Raw genomic sequence first — 25,944 nt, 5'->3', positions numbered from 1 at the left:
TGAGTTTCCCAAGGTATTTCTCAATGATCTTTCTGATGTTCCTCCCAATAGGGAAATTGATTTTGGGATTGATCTTGTTCCAGACACTCGTCCGATTTCTATTCCTCCTTATAGAATGGATCTGACGGAGCTAAAGGATCTTAAGAAGTAATTAAAGGACCTCTTATATAAATATTTTACCCATCCTAGTGTGTCTCCTTAGGGTGTTCCCATGTTCTTTATGTGGGAGAAGGATGGTTCCCTTTGTATGTGTATTGATTATCGTCAGTTGAACCAAAGTGATTGTAAAGAATAAATATCCTCTTTCTAGGGTTGATGACTTGTTTGATCAACTTCAGGGTGCGAAGCACTTATCTAAGTTTGATCTTAGATCGAGTTTTACATGACCCGCTGTGGGGCCTTATCGTAATGGGTATCTCTAGTCCAATCGGGATCGGAGACCATCCCCGTTACCCAACCCAAACTCCAACCGCTTTCCTTGAGTTGGATAAATTTCGAGCATGTGACAAAATAATGTAACAGCCTACCTAAAAACTCTAGGAATAGATCACAACCATGAACAACCCAACAGAGTCCAACCATCCCATACTGATAATCCAACCATACCAAATAAGGGCCATAAACCAGGCCATAATCAAAGATGTTACAAAATATAATATAATTATTCTCAAAATGTTAATATGATGGAACAGTAAGAAATTATGTTTGATGATGCCAGCCTCCCAACCTATTCCAATGCCAAGGCTGACACCTATATCGATCCCGCCCATTCCAACCCATGGAAGTACCATAAAGCCTCTAACTAAAAGAGTAATAAAATTCGGCTAGGATATGCACCCAACCATAGCCAAAACGAATATCTAAAATAAAAGAAAAATGTCTAGAAATGTCTGTAACATGAAATGATGCCTTCCAAAAGGATGGAAGCTCACCACTTCAGTCCTAATGCTATCCCCGAGTCAATCACTATGTAGGAGGAGTGAAATGGTCGGTTCCTACATAGCATGGGTATACATCCGCTAGTAGATGGGGTTAGCAAGTGACCGCTAGCACGATCTTAGGGTAAGGATAAAATAATGCCATTTATAAAACCAAGTAAAACCATCTATATGCAAAAACCAAACATACTTATATATATGTAAATATATATAACCATGTCGGGAAAAGGGACCAGGTTTAGCAAGCCTTTAAAACCTTTACCTAGGATGTGTAGCATTGTTGTTCTAAACCACCACGAGTTATATGGGTTCATCTCCCCCTACTGTAAAGGCCCAGTGCATGTAGCCTCCTGACTAGGGAAGTGTTATTACTCGAGGCTACCCCTAGTTGCAACAATGGTGCTTACGGTACTGAAAGATCACAAGCTAACCCAAGAGATGGTACCTATTGTGAGTACTTAATAATATACTGATAATAAATACATTTGTAGAAAATTAGCTTATAATTCCATAAGGTTTTAGAAATTGAAAATAATACCGAATCATAGTTCTGAACGTCTACAAACATACTAAAAATAACGGTGAAAACAATTGATAAACTGACTCTCTGTCTGAGTGTCTGAAAGCCTATAAAACTGACTGACTATAGATTTGATAAGGAAAACCCCCAACTAACTCCGACTGACTAAATTACTGAACTAATAACATAACTGAATATAAGATAAACCTATCCTTAAAGGATGAGGGCTTACCACTACTGCTACTGCTGATAAGCTGATCTGCCGAAGCACGATCAGGAAACTGAGCATCTGAACCTATGATATTAAACATCATAGCGCAAGAAATGAGTATGTGGTTAGTACTTTGAATGTACTGGTATATGAGATGGGTTTAGGCTTAAATGCATGGGTTATATGCATCAAATAGTAGAGTATAAATACATGAAAACTGTAAAATTTGAGAATGCATGACCAAGAATAAAATATGTTCTGATATGGTCTGTAAACTGAAATACTGAAACACTGATAATTAAGTAGCTAATAACTATTTGCTAACCTAAAACTAAACTCTATACTAAATACTAAACTGAGAATATGGGAGATGGTTATAACCAACATGGCTCAATGTACTATTAGGGTCCAACCTGTAACCCCATTTGGAAGGGTGTCAGTACCGTGCCATGAATACCAACCTTGGCTATGTGGATCCACTAATCTAATGTCCCGAAGGATAAGGTTTTCATGCCTAACTGACGGGAGACCCCTCAAAGTCTATGGTGGCACGTATTTCTGGAACTTAGGGACTTATAATAACATCTCATGCCTACTGATGGGGGAGATACTATCCCTACATTCACTCGGTGCTAAGTTTTAATCCCAACTGAAAGACATTGATCACTGAACTGACCTAAGTTTAATTGAGCCAGACTGAACATAATAATTAACTGAATGACATTGTTCATGCTTTATCTGAAGACTTTCTATAAGTACTAGAAACTGTATAAATATCTAAATTTTGGGTATTCATATCCCTTACCACTAAATGTAAATAACAATAAAGATATATGAAGCCTTAAATACCATAGAAGGGATCATTGTTCAAAATTTGACACTTAGAGATTTCATCAAGAATATAAAGGTCATGAATTAAAGCATGAGAATAGTTTAAAAATGTAATAATAATATGGCTACAATACAAAACCATAATTCAAGGATTTATTATGAAAACATCATCATTCCAATATATAAGGTTTGATTCCACCAAAAAGAATTGTAAACATGATGTATAATCAAAATTCATAACAATTCATGGGGATAATTCATCTTAAAACATATAGAAACTCACAATTTGATATAAAATAAGATTCTTGAACTCCATGGGTGGAAAGGGTCCATGGATGAACATCACACATACCTTTAAAACTTATATCTTGTAAGGGAGCAACTTTCTTGAAAGTTCTTGGATAGTGAAGCTTAAATTCTTGTGTTTTCCAGAAGGGGTAAGGATTTAATTTGATGAACTAAGGGAAAGGTTAGGGTTTATTTTAGAGTAAAATTTGGGAAAGTGGGCAAATAATACCTTAACTGAAGGTAAATCCTATGTTATTTTGGCTTGGGGTGATAGAAAAAGACAAGACTACCCCTATGGAATTTGAATTCGCAACTAGAATGCCGATTGAACCATCACCGCGATGAGATAAAATCCCTATCTCTATACCCACCATGATACAATGCACTCCTGGTGAGGTGATGGAAACAAAATCCAAACGTGTCTCAATCCTCGTCTGAAAAATCTGAAACTTCCCTGAGACCTGCTCCTTACAGCCCTAAACATGAATTAACTCAAAAACTTATGTCTCAGGGTTGGGAAGGTCACTTTAAAAATCATCGAAGTTAAGAGGCTAAAAATAAAACTAAGTCCCCAACACTTAGCTAAATTTTTAGGTTCTAAGCCTCTTATGCATGCACTATGACCTGAAGTAAGCTAAGACTGATATGGGGTATTACAATAAGTATACCATGGGATGACTAGTACATCCCCAAAATAAAGTGTGACATTATGCACACAATCACCAAGACCAATTATAATAGAGGTATTATGGATGACTGTGGACATGGGTATATTAGTTAGTGTGATGAGCCTAATTGTAATAACCCGAAGTTTCCAAACTAATTTCATTCTAAGAATGTCAAGTATTTGCTTCTAAATTGAATGATATTTATTCCATGTGGAATTTTCAAGATATTCACGTTTAGCTACATGGGAAATTAATAAGCTTTCCATTGATATAAGATTCGCCTAAATGTGATAATTGGGTATGAAGTTATCATAATTTTAACTCCACGTCATAAAACAACACCATATTAGTCAGTGGTGCATCACCCCATAAACAAAAATGACATTCATTAATTTCCAGTAAGAGTCCTCGATTTCAATGCATTGTGAAGGGCTCCAAAACCCTAATTAACAAATTTAAGTGAAGCTCTATGATGTCCCCACATCACGCTGTCGTCAAATTTCTCGATTGTTAAATTCTACTGACATATTGTGATAGCGTCGCGTTGCACCAGGGGTCCATGTCGAGAAATTTTCATAAATTTTAAAAGACGCATCGAGGGTTAAATTGGTATTTTTCCATGATTTTAATTCAGCCTTAAACATTAAATTTAACACTACATGACCTAAGGACATCATTATTCACCCTATTTCCTCCAATTTCTTCATACTCTCTCAAAGCCAAGAAACCCTAATCTTAAAAATTCAAGGGCAAGGATCAAGAGTCTCTCCAAGGATCTTTATGGAGTTACATTTTAAGGTATGTCATGTGTTAATTTGTAGGTTTCTTTCACCCCTGAAGCTCAAGATTCTCTTTTCAAAATCCAAGATTTGTATGTTTATGAATGTTCATGATTTGATTGAATTGAAAATTGATGTTTATGTTGTTGGTTGGTTTCGTTCTATGTTATAGACTATTAATTGCAAGAGTTAATTCTAATATATGATGATTTATATGATATTCATGATAAACCCCTCAATTTACAAGTTGATTTATTTATCCATGATTATTAGATATGTTGATGATTGTATAACCAAATCATGCTCCCCATATATTTGATTAAACGCCTATATGAAGGAAGTATGCCATACTAGTATGATAATATGAAATCCCCATTCATGTACAAGTTATGCATGTCACGTGCTTGATGAAATATCTTAGTCAATGGATTATGGATATATGTGTAGCCATTGTTGTGCTTTAGCATTCATGCCATAAATTACTCTTATGCTATCGATTCTTGGGAGTACTTGTACCCAATTATTTAGTTGTGTGACTATAGCCAGTGTCATATTTTCATGATACTTTCAGTCAAGCCATGATCCCTAAAACTCAGTTAATCATGTGACTCAATAAAACTCAGTGAATTCAATATCAACCTAGTAATCTCATAAATTCCAATAAATCTCAGTAATCCAGTAATCTTAGAAATCTCTAACAGTTATTAGATCTTAATAGCATTTCTTGAATCCACAGAATTTAATAAACTCAGTCTAGTCCAGTTTAGTTAATCATGTTCAGTGTCTATCCAGATGGGAGTAGAAATTGATACGGAGTGAACCCAAGGATGGGAACTCACTTGTTATATGAGGCTGTGATTCTTAGAAGCAATTCTTGCATTCCTGAACTATGTAGCCAGGGTAGGTTAAGACATCATAGCCTTTTATATAAGGATAGATGATGTGGCTAAACCTGTTTTGTGTAGGTTCTCACTATTTTAACTAGAGTTACCTGTTATATAAGGGTTACTCATAGATTGTCCTTACCAGTTGCACGGTATTGACACCCTTCTAATTAGGGTTATAGATTGGACCCAAACTCAGCTATATTGCTATATTTAGGGCATGTCAGTTAGATGACTACTTTCCATAATTTCAATTATAGAATCAGGACTGCCAGATACAATCATTCAGTCTCAGTAATAGAACTTAGATAGTTCTATAAAATTCAAGACTATCAAATATAGTGAACTCAAAACAGTACGAAACTCAGCTAGTTGCATCAGAATCTAGACTGTCAGATATAGTCTCTTAGTATCAGTTATTTAAGTTATACAGTTATCAGTATCTCATGTTATCAATACTCAGGCTCAGCAATCATGTTGTCACAAACTCAGTTACAATTATTATGTATTCATGTATGCATTCTTACGTTCATGTCATCCAATAAGTTAGTATAGTTTATGCATGTTAACCTTTTCCATTCAGCCTAGCTCACAGTCATACCACTACAGTCAATTCTACTGACGCATTTGTCTATAGTGTTTTATACCATAGGTTAAGAAGCACGAGCTCTAGAGCATCAGTATCAGCTAGATTTAGCCGTTAGTCCTTATTATTCGAGGGCAATATTATTAGTTATTTCATTAATTAATTTTAGCTTTTAGTAGATGGAGTTAGTTGGGGACATGTCCAATCAACTCCTTATTCAGAAAGTTAGAGGCTTTTTCGAATATCATGTTTAGATAATTATTTCAGTTGTTTTGGTTATTTCATACCCCACTCAGATGTTATATTTTATCAGATATTATGTCTCAGTTTTGAACCTTATGCCCATACAAACTTTATTTCTGCATTTATACAGTATATTATGCAGTGTTCAGGTACAAATATTAGTCATGGGTTAGCTTATGGTCCTTCGGGGTCATGAGCACCGTGTAGCATTTTGGCTACCAGATTTAGTATGTTACACTAATGATGTATTTAGACATGTTTAAGTTATGAATTGTAGTATGTTTTCCTCTATCTTATTATATGGTCGGGATTCACCCAACCCTTGTTATTGATATGATAATTTGGTTGGGTTATTGGGGCGACCTCCTATTCATGTGGGATTGAGGTGCCCATATGATATGGCTAGATTTTGGGTCAGGTCAAGTTGGTATAAGAGCCTAGTTTCATGGTTAGTTGGGTATCCATAATGCGTTATCAAGTAGAGTCTTTTTATTGGGTGTGAAGCCACACTTATAAGAGAGAGACTATGAGAAATTTTAGGTAATATTTCCTATTCTCGTATTTCAATCTTAAGCTATACAGTCAAAGGTCTTGGATTCCTCTGATATCTCTTCTCTATCTTTTAGATCATGCCTCCAAGGAGATCTATGACACAGAAAAACCCTTCTGAGGGCCCTATGGACAAAATTTATCCAACTTCTTGAGTTTAGACCTAGGATAGGGCTGCGATATCTTACAATCTTCATGGGGTTCCACCTGTCCCTACCAACCTTGACTATTAGAGTGACCCTCCTATTCTTTTACCTCAATGAGATACTATTAATGTAGAGTTTCGTTACTCTAACAGCCTCTTGAATCAATTGGTAGCCTCTTAATTAGAGCTAGGTGCTCTGGTTACTATTTATTCTGAGACCATAATAATTGGCCAGTTCATGAGGTTGAGCCCTTCTATGTTATCTGGTATGAAGGTTGAGAAAGATCCTCAAGGCTTTATTGATAAAATGGAGATCTTCTAAATCATGCATACTTCAGAGATTGAAGCGTTGAGTTTGATTTGTAAGAATTTAAAGATGTAGAGTACTAATGGTATGAAGGGTGGTAGTTGTCTAAAGGTGTTGATGCTAGTCCTGCCATATGGGAGGATTTCTCTGAGGCTTTATTAATTCGCTTCTTTCCTCAAGAGTTAAGGGAAGCAAAAGTGGAAAAGTTTCTTTAACTTGAAGCAAGGAAGGATGTTCGTTCAAGAGTATGCCTTGAAATTCCATTAATTGTCAAGGTATGCTACTGAGATGGTTTCTAAGCTGAGGGATAGGATGCATAAGTTTGTATTGATACTATCCCAAGAGTTAGTCCTTGAGAGAAAGGTAACTTAGTTAATTGAAAACATGGAAATTTTTAGGTTTATGGTTTATAAGAAACAAATGGAAAAATAGAAAAAGAAGCAAGTTGAGTTGAGTGAAAGGTAAGGGAATAAGTTTTGTCTTCCGATCCTGGTAGTAAAGATAGGGGTAAGTGGCCACAAAACAAGTAGGGGAGTTTATGTTCTTTCTCCTCGTCTAGTGCTCTCTCTCCTTTCCCAAAGTTGTTGGTTGATCGTTGGCCTCAGTTGAGTTGTGGGTTCCAAGCACTTGATGCCTGATTCTAGGCTAGTGGTGCCCAGTCAGCTCCACCCCACCATTCTTACAGATTTTATTATTAGAGTCATCACGGTCTGTGTGAGAAGGGGAGAAATAGATGTTTTAGTTGTGGTCAGGTCTGGCACATGCAGTGTGAGTGCCCCTCTCTAGCAGGTTCTAGGGACAATAGGGATCCTATTGCTACTCCATCTACTCCCACACCAAAAGGTGCTATATCTACTTCTGCTTCTATTTCTAGCACCGGCGCTAACCGAAATTGCTTGTATGCTCTTGCTACTCGCTATGATTCTAAGGCATCTCCCGATATTATCAAGGGTATGATGAGACTTTTCTTCCATGATTTATAATATTTACTTGATCCAGTGTCTACTCTTTCTTGTGTGACCATGTATATGGCTGTGCATTTTGATTATGGTCCCAAGAGTCTATCTATTCCTTTTTCTATTTCTACCCGGAAGGAGACTTTATGATTGCTAGATGAGTCTATAGAGGTTGTGTGGTATCTATTGGTGGTAGAGATACTCTTGTAGAGTTGATAGAGTTAGACATGGTCGATTTTGATGTCATTCTGGGGATGGATTGGTCAAACTCTAGTAATGCTTCCTTAGATTGTTGGACCTATAGGGTCATATTAATATTCCCAAAGGAAAGGTTCATTTCTTATCTTAAAGCCCAAAAGTTGATTTCAAAGGGGTGTTTGTATCATTTGGTCTGAGTCAAATATTCTAACTTGAAAGAGTCTTCTATAGAATCTATTCTCGTGGATAATGAGTTTCCCGAGGTATTTTTCAATTATCTTTCTAATGTTCCTCCCTATAGGGAAATTGATTTTGGGATTGATCGTGTTCCAGACACTCGTCTGATTTCCATCCCTCCTTATAGAATGGATCCGATGAAGCTAAAGGATCTTAAGTAGTAACTAAAGGACCTCTTAGATAAAGGTTTTATCTATTCTGGTGTATCTCCTTGGGTTGCTCCCATGTTGTTTGTGTGCGAGAAGGATGGTTCCTTTTGTATGTGTATTGATTATCGTTAGTTGAACAAAGTGATTATAAAGAATAAATATCCTCTTCCTAGGATAGATGATTTGTTTGATAAACTTCAGGGTGCAAAGCACTTCTCTAATTTTGACTTAGATCGAGTTTGACACAACCTACTGTGGGGCCTTATCGTAATGGGCATCTCAAGTTCAACTAAGATCGGAGACCATCCTTGTTACCCAACCCAACCTCCAACCGCCTGCCTTGAGTTGGCTGAATTTTGAGCATACTACAAATTAATGTAACAACCCACCTAAAACCTCTTGGAATAGATCACAACCATGACCAACCCAACTGAGTCCAACCATGCCATATTGATAATCCAACCATACCAAAAAAGGGGCCATAAACCAAGTCATAACCAAAGACTTTCCAAAATATAATATAATTATTATCAAAATGTTAATGTGCTGGTACAGTGAGAAATTATGTTTGATGATGCCAGCCTCCCAGCCTATTCCAATGACAAGGCTGACACCTATACCGATCCCGCCCATTCCAAACCATAGAAGTACCATAAAGCCTCTAACCAATAGTGTAATAAAATCTGGCTAGGATATGCACCCAACCATAGCCAAAACGAATATCTAAAATAAAACAAAAATGTCTAAAAATGGCTGTAACATGAAATGATGCCTTCCAAAAGGATGGAAGACAACAATTTCAGTCCTAATTCTATCCCCGAGTCAATCACTATGTAGGAGGAGTGAAATAGCCGGTTCCTACATAGCATGGGTATACATCCGTTAGTAGACGGGGTTAGCAAGTAATTGCTAGCATGATCTCAGGGTAAGGATAAAATAATGAAATTTATAAAACCAAGTAAAACCATCCATTTGCACACAACCAAACATATTTATATATATATATATATATGTATATATATATCACCATGTCGAGAAAAGGGACTTGGTTAAGCAAGCCTTTAAAACCTTTACCTAGGTTGTGTATCTTTGCTGTTCTAAGCCACCATGAGTTATATGGGTTCAGATCCCCCTACTATAAAGGCCCATTGTATGTATCCGTACGACCAAGGAAGTGTTATTACTCGAGGCTATCCCTAGCTACGATAATGGTGCTTACAGTCCTGAAAGATCACAAGCTAACCCATGAGTTGGTACCTACTATTAGTACTGAATAATATACTGATAATAAAGACATATGCAGAAAATCAACTGATAATGCCATAAGGTTTTAGAAATTCAAAACAATACTTAATCATAGTTCTGACGTCTATAAACATACTAAAATACTGATAAAAACAAATGATAAACTAACTCTCTGTTTGTATGTTTGAAAGCCTATAAAACTGACTGACTATGGAGTTGATGGGGCAAACCCCCAAATAAGTCCGACTAACTAAATAACCAAACTGTTGACATAACTGAATACAAGATAAACCCATCCTCAAAGGATCAGGACTCACCACTACTTCTACTGCTGATAAGCTGATCTTCCTAAGCACTATCACAAAACTATGCGTTCGAACCTATGATATTAAACATCATAGCACAAGAAACGAGTATGTGTCCAGTACTTTGAATGTACTGGTATGTGAGATGGCTTTAGGCTGTAATGCATGGGTTATATACATCAGATAGCTGAGTGTAAATGCATGAAAACTGTAAAATTTGAGAATGCATGACCAAGCATAAAACATATTCTGATATGGTCTATAAACTGAAATACTGAAACACTGATAATTGAGTAACTGATAACTATTTGCTAAACTAAAACTAAACTCTGTACTAAATACTAAACTGAGACCATGCGAGCTAGCTATTACCTACATGGCCCAACATACTATTTGGGTCCAATCTGTAACCCCATTTGGAAGGGTGTAAGTATCGTGCCATGGGTACCAACTTTGGCTATGTGGATCCACTAATCTAATGTCCCGAAGGATGAGGTTTTCATGCTTAACTGATAGAAGACCCCTCAAAGTCTACGGTGGTGCCGTAGGTCTGGAACCTAGGGACTTCTACTAATGTCTTATGCCTACTGATGGGGAGATATTATCCCTTACGTTCACTTGGTGCTAAGTTTTACTCCCAACTGAAAGACACTGGTTACTGAACTGACCTAACTTTAATTGAGCCACGACTGAACATAATAACTGATTGAATGACGTTGTTCATTATTTATCTGAAGTCTTTCTGTAATTACTAAAAACTATGTAAATAGCTAAATTTCACGTATTCATATTCCCTAGCCCTGAATGTAAATAACCATAAGGATATATGAAGCCTTAAATACCATAAAAGGGATCATTGCTCAAAATTTGACTCTTAGACATTTCATAAAACACATAAGGGTCATGAATTAATGTATCAGAATAGTTTTAAAATGTAATAATCATATGGCTACAATACAAAAACCATAATTCAGGGATTTAACATAAACTATCATCATTCCAACATGTAAGGTTTAATTCCACCGAAAAGAATTACAAACATAATGTATAATAAAAATTCATAACAATTCATGGGGATAATTCATCATAAAACATATAGAAACTCACAATTTGATATAAAAAAGGATTTTTGAACTCCATGGGTGGAAAGGGCCCATGGATGAGCATCACACATACCTTTAATACTTAAATCATGTAAGGGAGCAACTTTCTTGAAAGTTCTTGGATGGTGAAGCTTGAATTATTGAGTTTAATTGAAGGGGTGAGGATTTAATTTGATGAATAAGGGAATGCTTAGGGTTTATTTGAAAGTAAAATTAGGGAAAGTGGCCAAATAATGCCTTAACTGAAGGTAAATCCCATGTTACTATGGCTTGGGACAAGAGAAAAAACAAGACTACCCCTCTGGAATTTGATATCCAAACTTGAATGCCGATTGAACCATCTCCGTGATGCGATGAACTCCCCATCACTATTCCCACCGCAAAGCAATGGACTCCTGGTGAGGTGTTGGAAACAAAATCTAAACGTGCCTCAATCCTCGTTTGAAAAATCTGAAACTTCCTTGAGACATTCTTCTTACACCCTTGAACATGAATTAACTCAAAAATTTATGTCTCTAGGTTAGGAATGTCACTTTAAAAATCATCGAAGTTAAGAGGCCAAAAATAAAACTAACTCCCCAACACTTAGCTAAATTTTCAGGTTCTAAGCCTCTTATGCATGCACTATGAGCTGAACTGAGCTAAGGCTGATATGGGTTATTACAATAAGTATACCATGGTATGACTAGTACATCCCCAAAATAAAGTGTGACATAATGCACAAGGTTACCAAGACCAACTTCATATCGACAAATATGAGTTTCTAATTTTGGTCCCCTCGGACCTCCATCTTCCATGACTTTTCTACACATCCCGCCATTATTGCCCAATTAAATATAGTTTCCAAATAACCAAACCATTATCCATATATTAACCAAGAGAATTGATATTGGTATCGTCATACCAACCCTTACTTGCAAGTATTATCTAGAGCCAACCATTTATAGGTTTAAAGGGACTTTTAAGTGCCCTTTTATTTTACATATTGAACCACTTAGGAGATTTCCATGCTTCTCACAATCATAACTATTTAGCCTTTATCCTTTACAAACCATTTAAACCATGTATAATTTCTTTATTAAGTTTAAAACATGCAAAAGTTTCATTAAAAGAAGTCAAGGCAATGGACATATCTTTATAAGCATTTTGTCAAATACATTAGGGGTATAATATGACTAAAACCAATTCTAATTACCAATAAACTATTACCATTCAATCCAGTTATCCAAAACCACCATTAAAGCATATAAAATCATAATTAAAACCATGGGAAACCATAACCAACCATTTAACATCAAAACCCCCAAATTATATTTGAAAGCCAAAATAATGTAATAGTAAAACCATGAAAAAATTCATATAAACCATTCTTCTACATAAAATTAAGAATGAGGGAAGATAACATGACTTAAACTAAGATGACGTCAAGAATAAATCACCAAGATAAGCCCCAAATAGATCACCTAGTTGAAACCATGGCTCCCCTTACCCATAAGCTCTTAAGAGAATTATAAAGTGTTTAGGAGGAGTTTATAATTGTTAATGAATAAAATAATAGGGATAATAACCTCCCAAGTAGGTTAGAAGTTATGGGACCCTATTTGGATAAGTGGGTAAATGTATAGAATACCCCCTCTTAAGTTTTACCAAAATTTCATCCCAAAGATACAACTGATCCACATGAGTCGTACCCTTCAATATGATCGGTATCCACCACTCAAAACCTAAACCTCTACCCTTACACTAAACACTGTCCAGTATACAACTCATTCAACTATGTTTTAATCATAGAATACGATCTGTATCCATAACCCATAGCCTCGGCAGAATAAATTACCTGGAGAATTGAACACTGCGTCCCATATGAGTCTCTAGTATGATTCATACCCTAGCTTATGGCTCAGGGTGAGCTACTCATACTTAGATCCAACCTAAGTAACCAATTCTAAGATTAAGTTAAGGAACCAAATGATCCATAACCACCAATACGATTGTACCCCTAAGTCGTACCCATTCCTGTAACAAAAATACATCCCACCAACCAACACTGGTTAGTATACGATAGGACCATACTATCCATACCCCAACATACAACTCATACGTATGTGTCATATTGGGTCTAAACATCAAATTTTAGTAAATTTTCTAAGGTCCAAAAATTAAGGTATTTTAGGGTTATCATCAATATAGATATCCCTAAGACTACCTTTAGAACCTGATATAGTCACTATGATTTTATTATAATGTCTTTTGGGTTAACCAATGCCCCGATGGTATTCATGAATTTGATGAATAGGGTCTTTCATCCATTCTTGGATATGTTTGTTATTATCTTCATTAATGACATCTTAGTTTATTCTAAGAGTGAGGTGGATCATAGCTATCACCTCCATGCGTGTTGTAAACTTTATAGGATTATCATTTATAAGACAAGTTCTAAAGTATGAGTTTTGGTTAAAAGTCATAGATTTTCTTGGTCATATTATGTCTAGTGAAGGGATTATGGTAGATCCCAAAAGGTTGTGGTAGTAAAAATGTGTCCTAGACCTATGACTCCAATCAACATTTAGAGCTTCTTAAGTCTACCCAGTTACTATTGAAGATTTATAGAGAATTTCTCGATTGTAGCCATCCTATTGACCAAGTTGACCCAAAAAAGGTCAAGTTCTTATCGTTGGATGCGCATGAGGATAGTTTTGAGAAGTTGAAAGACAAATTAACTTTGGCTTTTGTTTTGATCTTGCTTGAAGGTAATGATGGTTTTGTTGTATATTGTAATGCATCTTGGGTTGGTATTCATTGTGTGTTGATGCAATATGGTAGGGTGGTGGCCTATGCTTCTAGGAAATTGGAAGTTCCTGAGAAGAACTACCCTACTCACGACTTAGATTTGTTAGCCATAGTTTTTGCATAAAAGATTTGGTGACATTATCTATATGGAGTTTATGTTGACATCTTTTCTGATCATAAGAGTCTTCAGTGTGTGTTTTCTTAAATAGAGATAAACCTCTGGAAAAGGAGGTGGTTTGATTTATTGAAAGACTATTATATGAGTCTTTATTTCCATCTCGATAAGGCTAATGTAGTCGTCGATGCTCTTAGTAGATTGTCCATGGGATATTTGGACTATGTGGATGAGTATATGTGGGAATTAGTGAAGGACATTAAATGTTTAGCTAATCTTTGCGTTTGACTTGCGGACTTCGAGGATTGTGGTGTATTTGTGTATCTGGTATCTCAGTCGTCTCTTGTTATTGAGATAAAGGAAAAGCAAGTATTGGACCTCGACTTGATAAAGATTAACAGTAATGAAGGTCAACAAAAAATTGCAAACTTTATGATTGCTGTTGATGGTATCTTTAGATACCAAGGTAGATTATGTGTTCCCAACGTTAATGGATTGAGAGAAAGGGTTAGGCCAAGGCTCATAAATTCCGTTATGCTATTTTCCCTATTTCTACAAAGAAGTATTATGATCTTAGAGAGTTCTATTGTTGGGGTAATATGAAAATTGATGTGTCTAGTTATGTGGCCAAGTGTATGGTGTGCCAACAAGTAAAATTTGAGAACATGAGGCCTGACGGATTGTATCAAGAAATTGTGTTACCTAAATAGAAGTGGGAGGCAATTAATATGTATTTTGTTGTCGATCTTCCTTGATCTCGGAATTACTGCAATTCTATTTGGGTCATTGTTGATAGAATTATTAAGTCCACTCTTTTTTCCCAATGAGGACTAATTACTCGGCGGAAGATTATGCTAAGTTGTAACTTGTGGAGATCATAAGGTTGCACGGTGCTCCAATTTCGATCATCTCGGATTGTGGTCCTTCATTTTCATCTCACTTTCGGAAGTCATTCCAAAAAGGTTTGGGTACTAAAGTGTGCTTTAGTACTGATTTCCACCCACACATAGATGGGCAAGTGGAGAGGACTATCCAAATATTATAAGGTATATTTCCATCTTGTATGATTGATTATGGTGGTGATTGGAATGACCACTTGCCTTTGATTGAGTTTTCCTAGAGGCATTCTATGGTAGGAGTTGTTGATCTTCTATTGGATAGTACAAAGTTAGAGAGGGTAAGTTGTTTGGCCTCGATTTAGTTCACCAAGCCTTAGAGAAGGTGAAGGTAATTTGTGATAGATTGAAATCACTCAAAGTCTCCAAAAGTCCAATGCAGATGTGAGGCATAGGTACTTAGAGTTTAGTATTGGTGATTAAGTATTCTTTAAAGTATCTCCGATGCAGAGAGTGATGTGGTTTGTTAAGAAGTGGTAGCTTAATCACTGGTATGTTAGGCCCTACTTGAATTTGAGAAGGGTTATAGTGTTTCCTATGAGTTAGATTTGCCTTATAGCATGAACGCCATTCACTTGGTTTTCCATGTCTCTATGTTGTGGAAATGTTTGGATGATCCTTCGTTGGTTGTTCCCTTGAGGGATGTTGATATCTCAAACTCTTTGTCCTATGTCGAGATTCCTGTGAGGATCTTAGATCAAAAAGTTTGCTGGTTGAGAATGAATGAAGTGGATTTAGGGAAGGTTCTATGAAGGAACCAATAGTCTGAGGAAGCTACTTGGGAGGCAGAAGAGGGCATAATGTCCAAGTATCTACATTTCTTTCCCATTTTGAAAACTTGTGATGGAGGTATCTATTAATCTCCTTACCTTGATTTATGTCTTTGATAGATAATGGGTTAAAATTGACCAATGTTTTGAATCAAGTTATGCCTTATTTAGATAATGTGTTAAAGTACCCAAGCATTGAATTGATTTAGGTCTTGTTAGACCATGGGTTCAAGTCCCTAATGCCTTGAAATTATGTGTGTCTTTGTTGTAATGGATTTAAGTCCCAAATATATTGAAGTTGAATCATGTATTTGATAGATGATGGGTTTGAGTTCCTAGTCTTTGAATTGATTAAGTACCTATGATGATTTGATGGTTTAAAGTCCCTAAATTGTGAAATGAGCAAGTCTTTGATAAATAATGTGTTTGAGTCCCAAAGCCAATGAAATGAATAGTCGAGCGAGTATGATCATGATGTGTATTGTATCATTGTTGTATGCTTTGTTATAACTTGTTTAAAGGTAAGTTTAATGTGTGATAATGTTTTAAATTGTTTTTATACTTTCCTTACCCATCATTCATAGATGAATGATCCAAGTGGAGGAGAATTGAAACACCTAGACTTTGAACCATATAAAAATTCCCTCATTTGGTGTCTTTGAGCCAAGTACGACTAGGGGAATGTATTTTACCCCTTAGATATGAGTCATATCCTGTTATCCATCGCCTCTCGTGCCCTAGGAAATATGGTAAGGGTCACTCACTGTCCTAGGTATAAGTTAGCCTCCAACTAATCATATAGAGTGAAGTTTTAGCTTGGAGTGGACTGTTTTTGGTATGGCTGATGGATACGATTAGGGAATGAGTCATACCCTATGGATATGACTCAAAGATATGTAGTTGTACCCTAACCAGTATAGGTGACATAGGTCGAGCCTAGGGTATGATTTAGGGTACCACTCGTACCCTAGGGTACTATTCCTTAAGTGAGTCGTACCTTTACACAGGCTTATTTTCTAGCTTTAAGTTGAAGACCTTGTGGTCATTTACTACACCCAAAACCCTAAGTTCCATCACTAAATAAGTGTTTTTATCCTTCTAAACATTTATTTTGATGGATCAAACACCCTAAATACTCTCTTAAGCTCATCGTTGAAGAATTGGAGGCTAAAGTTTCAAGGGTCATCTTTAAGAGGCAAAGTGAAGTCCAGACTCTTAGTGAATAAAGTTGTCTAACGCATGTAACTCTCCCCGTTGATAAATAACTCATGTATTTTACACTTGTATTAGTAAGTGTACATGGAGATTTTGAAATCAAATGATAAGTGTTTTGATGCCTTGTGATGAATTATGTTTATCCTTGTTTAGACATTTATTGATGCTTGATATTGGTGATGTTTAGCACATGTAGGTGCTTTTTTTTTGTCGATAGACATGTGGATCTTTAGTTACCCTAATGATAATACTTTCTACTTTAAAATTAGCCTTGATAAAGTCATACACACAAGGTGTTTGTAAAAATAACTAAGTGAATTATCTAGTAACATGCTGATGATATTTTGAACTAGGGCAATGATCCAATAAGTATGAATAGTTGATAAATGATATTGTAATGGTATAATGAACCATGTATTGTAAAGTTAATGATCTTGTTGATTGATGGATAATAAGGGGTCAAAGTCCATAGATATGAAAATGAACTTGAATTGTGTGTTGAACTAAAGTGTGGTGAGAATGTGGTATAAGATTTCTAGTGCAATGTGAATACTTTGTGAGGGTATTTTTGAAGTGTGAAATGAATTGAATTGTGGCATTGATCTATTGAAATGGTTGAGCAACAAAGGCTCCCATGAGGACAATGTGGTCATGTATATTGTTGAATTATCTAAATGGGTTAAAGTCATTAAGGGCAAATTGAATGGATGATGATGTATGGACAAAGGTTTGGAGTCTCAATGTTGACTAAGGATAGTCGTAATGGGTTGAGGTTGAAGTAACTTTCCTACTAAAATGGCTTGAGGTTAAAGTCCCTTGCCTAATAAAATCACTTATGGTTAAAGTCCCTTGCACAATGAGATTTCTTGAGGATAAGGTTCCTCGCTAAATGAAATAGCTTGGGTAAAAATCCTCTATCTAATACGATCTGAGGTTAGAGTGCCCTACCTAATGTGTGAGCATGTGGTTAGAGTCTCTTGCCCTAATAAATATATGTGTGTGGTTAGAGTCCTTACTTGTATGGATATGAATGTGGCTAAATCCCCTTTATTAATGAGAGAGTACATGGTTTGAGTCCTTCGTCTAAGTAATATATGAATGTGGTTAAAGTACCATACATAATAATAATTTTTTGAATCTAAGTGTGGTAGTTCGGAGTCCTCTACTTTATGCCTCATGATTGAGTGCTTTAAGAATGTTGTTAAGACTTTTTTACTTTTTTGGCATGTGATATACCTATATGTATGGATAAGGTCATTAAAATGGTTGAATATGATATATTGACTTATTATAGATTGATGATGTTATTTTATCCTTATCGTTGAGTTACATGTTGGCGCTCCAACCGCTAGCCATCTTTGGACTCTATGTCCCCACATTACATAGGGGATGGAACATTATCTTCTCTTTCTACTCAATGATTAGTTGATCAAAGCAGTTTGTGTATTGACTTTGGAGTAGTGAGCTTCCTTACTTTGGAAGACATTCATTATTGATCTCTTATCTTTAGACTTAGTCTTATTTTGACTTAGTTTGACTATTATTGGGGGATTTTCCCGGCATTTACATTTCTAAACATCGGTTTGTATCGAGGTATTGTGGATAATTGTGGACTTGGGTATATTGGTTAGTGTGATGAACCTAATGAAGTGTTTAGACGTGTTTACGTTATGACTTGTAGTATGTTTTCCACTATCTTGTCATATGGTTGGGATTCACCTAACCCTTGTGATTGATGTGATGATTAGCTTGTGTTATTAGGGAGACCGTCGATTTATGTGGTCTTGAGGTTCCCATACGACACGACCTAGTTTTGGGTCATGTCACTCGTCTTGCCGCAATGTTAAATCAAGCACTGTGTGGGAGGCAACCCATGGATTTGTTGTTGATGTCTGAGTAAATAACATAGCCAAGCCATGCTGCGACATTAAATCAGGTGCTGGTTGGGAGGCAACCCAAGGTATATGGTGATTTTTTTTATGACAGACACGGATGCCTAGTGCATCCCAGGTATGTCCTTTTTCCATTTCTTTACATTATTCACATGAACTATGGATAATGCACTGTCTTTTAGTTGGGGAAGGGGTATACCATAGCCACCATGGGTTTTGATTGTAGTGCTTCTTTTTATGTCGGCCGTCTTATAGTTGTAGAATCGGCATGTCTAGGTCAAAATTTGTGTTATATTGTGTTTTATTTTGTATTGTGTTTTGTTTTTGTGTAATTAGGATATGTTTGAGTATCTAGGAAAGATCATATGCTTTTTATTGATTTTTGAGAAAAATAATGCCCCTCAATTTTTTTTAGAATGGTGTGAATGTATATATATGACCATTGTGGATCTTTTTATGACATTAGTATTAGCGACATGATAATCATAGCTAACTTGTGCATGAATTGAATAGGTAGTACCTTTTGATATGACTCTCTGCCATATGTGTGAGATGCTACTTAGTTCCCTTTATGTGTTAAATCCATAGCTTTCCAGGTTAGTCTTGCCTAGTTTGTAGAATAGTCGGTTATGAAAGAATCATATGCCATTTTTTATTTTAGTTCACTTTTAGCATAAATGACCTTCCATGTATGAATAAGTATTTCTTGATCACAATTTTTTAGCCTTATAACCGATTTTTCTTGTTACACCTTTCACCATCGCATTTGTGTTTTAATGAATCTATTATGGCCCTAGTCCTTCTTGGACATTTGAACCTCAACTCAGGTAATTTGACTTAGTTAAAGGTGGCTATCACAGGGGTATGTAATGTAAAATATGTATAAAGAAGGTAAATTAAGAAAAATGATAGTAAGACTGGGTGTGGCAGGTAAAAAACAAAACAAAAAAAAAGAAAAAATGTGAAAAAGAAAATACAAAAACAAAAAGAATGAATAAAAGAAACCATGCCCAACCCGAATGAGCGAGAAAAGAATAAAAATGGAGAAATAAGGGTGGAATAAAAGAGAATTGATTGAGTGGACCCAAAAGTTAGTGTAGTTCCAAGGAGACTTAGTCACTAAATAAATTCATATGTACCATACCAGTCCCTTATCCTACATCACAAGCCAAATAAAGTCTTATAGTGATCCTAACTTGACTGTCTAAAATCTAAGGTAAAGAAAATAAGGGCTAGCTTATGGCATTTAATGTGCATTGGTAGAACTTCTACTTTGAGCATGAGTTTCTCTTGACCGTGTTTGCATTGACATGCATTATTTCTTATGAGTGAGTGAGACTTCTTTGTTGTGAAGGCACATAGGTTGTATTGCTAGCTACTTAATTGTCTGGCTAGTATAACTTGTATATGTACATGATTGTCTTTTGCTAATATAATGCCATACCTTGATTCCTTTGTGTCATATTATTGTGATTTATGTATACCCACAATTGGTTTTGAATTATTTAAGTAGGAGGGGGTGATGTTTTCGAGCTTAAAGTGTTGATTGAGTTCCTTATATATATTAAAGTTCTCCAAGTTAAGCATCAATGTTTTGTTTTGTTGTATTGTTTGAGGACATGAATATGTTATAAGTTGAGGCTGTTGATGTGCTATCGATTCATAGCACTTTCCACTCTTAAAGGATGAAAATACGCAATTTACTTAGGTTGTTTTGTTAGATATGATGTGTTTTTGTTATGTTTTAGTAGGAAATCTTGTATTGGGACTATTCTAGAAGAGAGGAGTGAAAGTTGAAGATTTTGTCCAGAGAAGTCAGAACCTACTTGTATTCTGTGCTACCTACGGTCTGTTGGTACCAAATAGGTGTCAAAATTTGGAGATCTAGAGACTTAAAAGTGTAAAAAAAAATATTCTACCACATATGGAGGGGCACCTACAGTCTGTAGGTTCCACCTATGGTCCATAGGTGAGAGAGTAGGTTATAGAGAGGCAAAGTCCAGAGAATTCAGGAACTACAGGAGAAATAGAGGAAACCTATGTCAACCACCTGCGAACCATAGGTGCCACCTACGACCCGTAGGTGGCCCTGTAAGTGGCCCCTAACCTTGATTTTCCTTCTTGGTTCAGGTGTTGGTTCCTAGGGTTTCCTTGTAACCTACATATACTATTTTGATGATTTTTAGTTAGTTTACGCACTCTTAAAACTTACAAACATATATTATATTTTAGGATTTTATTTTGATCTTGGGATTGCTTTGTACCGATTTTGGTTGTTTTTTTAGTTAAACACTTTGGGTTTTATTCATTGATTATTATGATATTGTTTGAATGACTTCAATTATAAATTCCTTTGATTGTATTACAAACATGAGAGGCTTATTCTCTTATCTAGGTCTGTGGAAACCCTAGCTAAAGAACGAAGTAGGGGAAGTGTTGAATCCTTCTGGATAGTTGTTGCTGCATACATTGTGGTTTTTTTCATACTTATTGTTTTCTTAACGATTGTAAATGCTATGATCTAGCTTGTATTCTTGACAAACCTGAGAGGGAGGTAGATATTAGGAAAATGATATCATAACAATGATTTGGGGTTAATTGTCGAAATAAGCTTATCGGTATTTTCTTCTTAAGATGATTAACTTAGATCTAATCAAATTGAGACCGAGAGGAGATACTTGAAATGTGGTCAAAGGTAGGGATAGTCAGGAGAAACTATGAGACTTAAAGGAGTTGAGTGAAATTCCACAAAGTGTGCTGAGAGGCGGTTGGTGACACCTTACTTGTAAGATTCCACATACACAACTATTTGATAGTTTGATTGAGCAGGAGAAGCCTACCGATTTAGAAGCTAAGGGGAGCACAAGAATAGTGTTCATTTCTGGTTTATTCCAACCAAAGTTAAGTTCTAGTTACTAGTTTGAGATTACAACAACAAACCCCTCATTTACTCTGCATTCTACCTGATGATTTTTGCAAACTAGCGAGACAAGTCCATGTCTTCCTTGTGGGATCGACCCTAACCTTAGTTGGGTTACTTCACTTGACAATGATAGCTTTATCCTTCAATTGGAGGTCTAGTTTGGGCATTGATCAACAATACATAGGAATAAAACTGTCTCTAAATAGTAATAAAGGTGTAATTTAATAAGAAGAGGTAGTAGTAGACTCTGAAAGAATGACATCCATCGCTTTCTCATAAACTCCAAATATCACCCGAATCAACCAATGTGGGGCATACCCGAACCAGTTTTTGAACTGAAAGGGCATAGTAGTCGTGCGTACGATCCACTTGAACTTAGTAGGTATCATAGTCTGACTGGCAAAGTAGTTAATAAAGCATACAAAATACACAATAAGGGCACGTCACTTGTAATCAGAAAATATCCTACAAAAGTAGCCTACACTACTTGCAATTTGCAGCTCTATAATACTCATATATATTGCAAAAAACACCAGAAAGGACCGCAAGTATACATTATACCACATAAAAGTGAAGCACAAAAGGACAACATATATTACCACATCAATTACAAGTAAAAGAAAATGTATCAAATGGATAGGTAACAAGTCAAGGAAAAAATACAATCACATCACAAGCATAATAAAGTACATACAATGAAAATACCGCTGCTCCTGATGATGATGTAATGCACGAGGTCATTCTACAACCTCCAACACTGTCGCATGACCTCCGTATAAACCTACGAAGATAAAGATAAAAGACATAGGAGATATAGGGGTTTTGTCAACCCATATACATTTCGTATCTGTATCTCCTCCCCAGCACATCCCTCGGGGTGGGTTTCATAATATGTCACATTTTTTGTTAGAAAAGATAGTGTTTCTTAGTGTTTCCAGAATTTTCGTGGTTGTACAAATGTTTTATGAATGTACATGATATGAGGACGTAATGCTCACAACCAACAACAATGAGTATTTCCATATCCAACTAATTTACCAACCAAGTGAGTTAAATATACATTCAATATTTCCAACCATCCATGAAAACCAACACGGTTGATATGCCAATTGAGTACGAACACATCACAATATACAATTGATACCATAATAGGCTTTTCATTAAAAAAGATACAATTATTTTCATGTATATAGGCTACCAACATCACATGGGATGCCACACGGTCACATATAGCACATAATATCCCAAAAATACCAAATACATCATATTTAGGCCCCCACATGAGCATAACACAATAAGATAACCATTTTCCATGATTAGTTCCCACACCCTTAACATTCTTTTGTATCATAATTAACTACCCATACCAGTCTAAAAGGACTTAATTCATAACTTACCTCGAATGCTGATAACTAGAACAAAATCCATCAATCCCAAAGCCTCACTCTTCAAGAACTGTCCCAGAATTATAGAACACGAAAATGTAGAATCTACGCATCAAAAGAAAGCCAACATTATCCATATTGCCTAATTTTAAGTAAGGGTAAAAACAGACTCTCTAAATGGGTTTTCAAGAAAAAAGAGCTAAATTATAAATTTATTTTAAAAACATGTTCTCTATATTATTAGGAGTCTACAGCTGAAAACCCAAGAAAAAATGACTAAAAAACGAGGTCCAAATAAAATAAAAATCATTTTCCATGATTTATCGAGTAAAAATCCTCGAAATCCATTTAAGAATCGACAATTGAAGTTATTTTGAAGATGAAATTAAGGGAAAACTGATAATTATAGGATTAGAAATGCATCCAAGTCAAAAAAATTTGAAATCAAGGTTTAATTTGGAAAAATACACTTTTTGAGCCTTACGGGCCAAAATCTAAAAATTTCATACTTTAATCAAAGTTTATGTAATGACCCGAAAACAAGGGTCATGATGACACTTGTTGCGGAGTACCTTGACAAGTAAGTCTTCATCCAAACTGATACAGAAAGAAAAAGGATAGAAATTCCCAAGGTAAGGCTTCTAGAATGAAGCCGACCATACAAGTAATTATAATAATGCAAAAGAAACTTATCCAAATACCATTTATTCCCAAAACCAGGTTTCTATAGTGTAAGAACTTCTAATACAAACCATGAGTTGAATAAATAGGAAAATAACCAAAAAGAAGCATAGTCTAAAAATACTAATAAAGATATAACTAACAAAAAGATAGAGGTGAACTCCAGACATAGGAATGTCTATCCACTAACTTGGGTAATAAGAAGGCATCCAAAATTTACTAACCTGAGGCGCACCCGAACTTGAATCTGCACTAAAAGAGTGAAGTAGGAGTATGATCCACTTGTAGTCAGTAGGTATCATAGGTCAACCATAAAAGTAGAAAATAAAGCATACAAAATACACACTAAGGGCACGTAACCTGTAGTAAAAAATATACCACAACGGTAGCCTGCAATCATAATACACTACTTGCACTAATAGTTCAATAATATCTAATATAATACAGTAACATACCAGATAGAGATAGAAATATGCACAATATCACATAGAAGTAGAAAAAGGAACATTTATAATCAAGATCATCAAGTACAAATAAAGGAACATGGAATAATTAGACATTTACAAGTTAAGAATATAACACAAATAGATAGCTGACAAGTCAATATGGCAATACAAGCACAACATAAACATAATAAAGCAAGTGCAATGTATTTGATGATGATGATGATGATTCACGGGGTCATTGTAAAACCTTCGAGATCACTGTACCATCCCATATACAACCACAGAGGCAAGCCTCCTGACATAGGATGCATGGGGGTTTCATCAACCCAAACAGAATCCATATATCAATATCTCCTTCCCAGTGCATCCCTAGAGGAAGGTTATAAAATCTAATATTTCTAGTATTTCTATTACTCCAGAGCATATAAGACATGAATTAAGTGTGAAAAACAACAACATGTATATATAGAACATACAAGAAACAAGTGAAATTATGTGTATTATTCCATGAAGATGATAATGCAATGTTCACGTCCCATCATAGTGAGTATTTCCACAACCAACCACATGAAATATTTCTGTAACCAGTTATAATAACACATTTCCACAACCACATGAGCTAATATCCACTCATTAATTCCACTATATATGATTTTTCACATGTTTCATATGCCAACAAGTATGAATATATCACAAAACACAAATGGTACCATATTAAGAATTTAAACAATACAATACAATTATTCAAATGTATTCAAGGCTATCAGTATCACATATGATCCTACAGGGTCACATATATCATATAGTATCTCAATTTCAACAATTATGTCACATAGGCCCCCACATAGGCACAACATGTAGATATCTATTTTTAATTATTAGTTTCCACTCTTAATATTCATTTTGTATCATTATTTACTAGCCAATCTAGTCTGAAAGAGTTAAGCCATAACCTACCACTAATGCTGAACGGGTCTACTACATTTCAGAACCATGAGATTACTTTCTATGAATGATCCCAAAATTAAATAAAACAAATAAATATATAATTTTCACATGAAATTAAAGACCATGATACCCATATAGACTAATTTTGGTTTGAGGCCAAAACGGACCCCTGAAATGGGTTTCAAAAAAGAAGAACAAAATCATAATTTTACATAAAAAATGTGTTTTCCATATTTTTAGAAATCTACATTGAAAACCCAAGTCAAATTGAGTAAAAAATGAGATTCAAATCAAAGAAAAACCATTTTGAGGTTTACCAGGTAAAATCTTTGAAAATCGTGTTAAATCAAGAATTGAAGTTATTTTGAAGTTTAAATTGATGAAAAACTAATAATTATAAGATTAAAACCTTATTCAAGTGAACAAAGTATAATTGGGATTAAAATCAAGTCCTAAGATTTTTGGGGTTGTGAGAAATTAATCAAGGAATTAGAGCTAAAAAGGATGAAATCTTACCTTAAATCTGTAATAGAATTAAGAAATAGATGTTAATCTAGCTTTCCAAGATCCTACAAGATTTATTTTTAAGCTCTCAAACTATTTTAGGGTTTAACTCTCAAGAAGAAATGTGAAAAAATTGGTAAAATGGGTAAAAAAAAAAGGGGAAAGGGTTGTTTCATACACTCACTAGATCTGGAAAAATCAATTTTTTTTACTCTAATATGAACTCCGATGGGTGGT

Source organism: Capsicum annuum, chromosome 10, assembly GCF_002878395.1.
Source record: "Capsicum annuum cultivar UCD-10X-F1 chromosome 10, UCD10Xv1.1, whole genome shotgun sequence".
Taxonomy (NCBI): Eukaryota; Viridiplantae; Streptophyta; class Magnoliopsida; order Solanales; family Solanaceae; genus Capsicum; species Capsicum annuum.
This window is presented reverse-complemented; position numbering follows the sequence as displayed.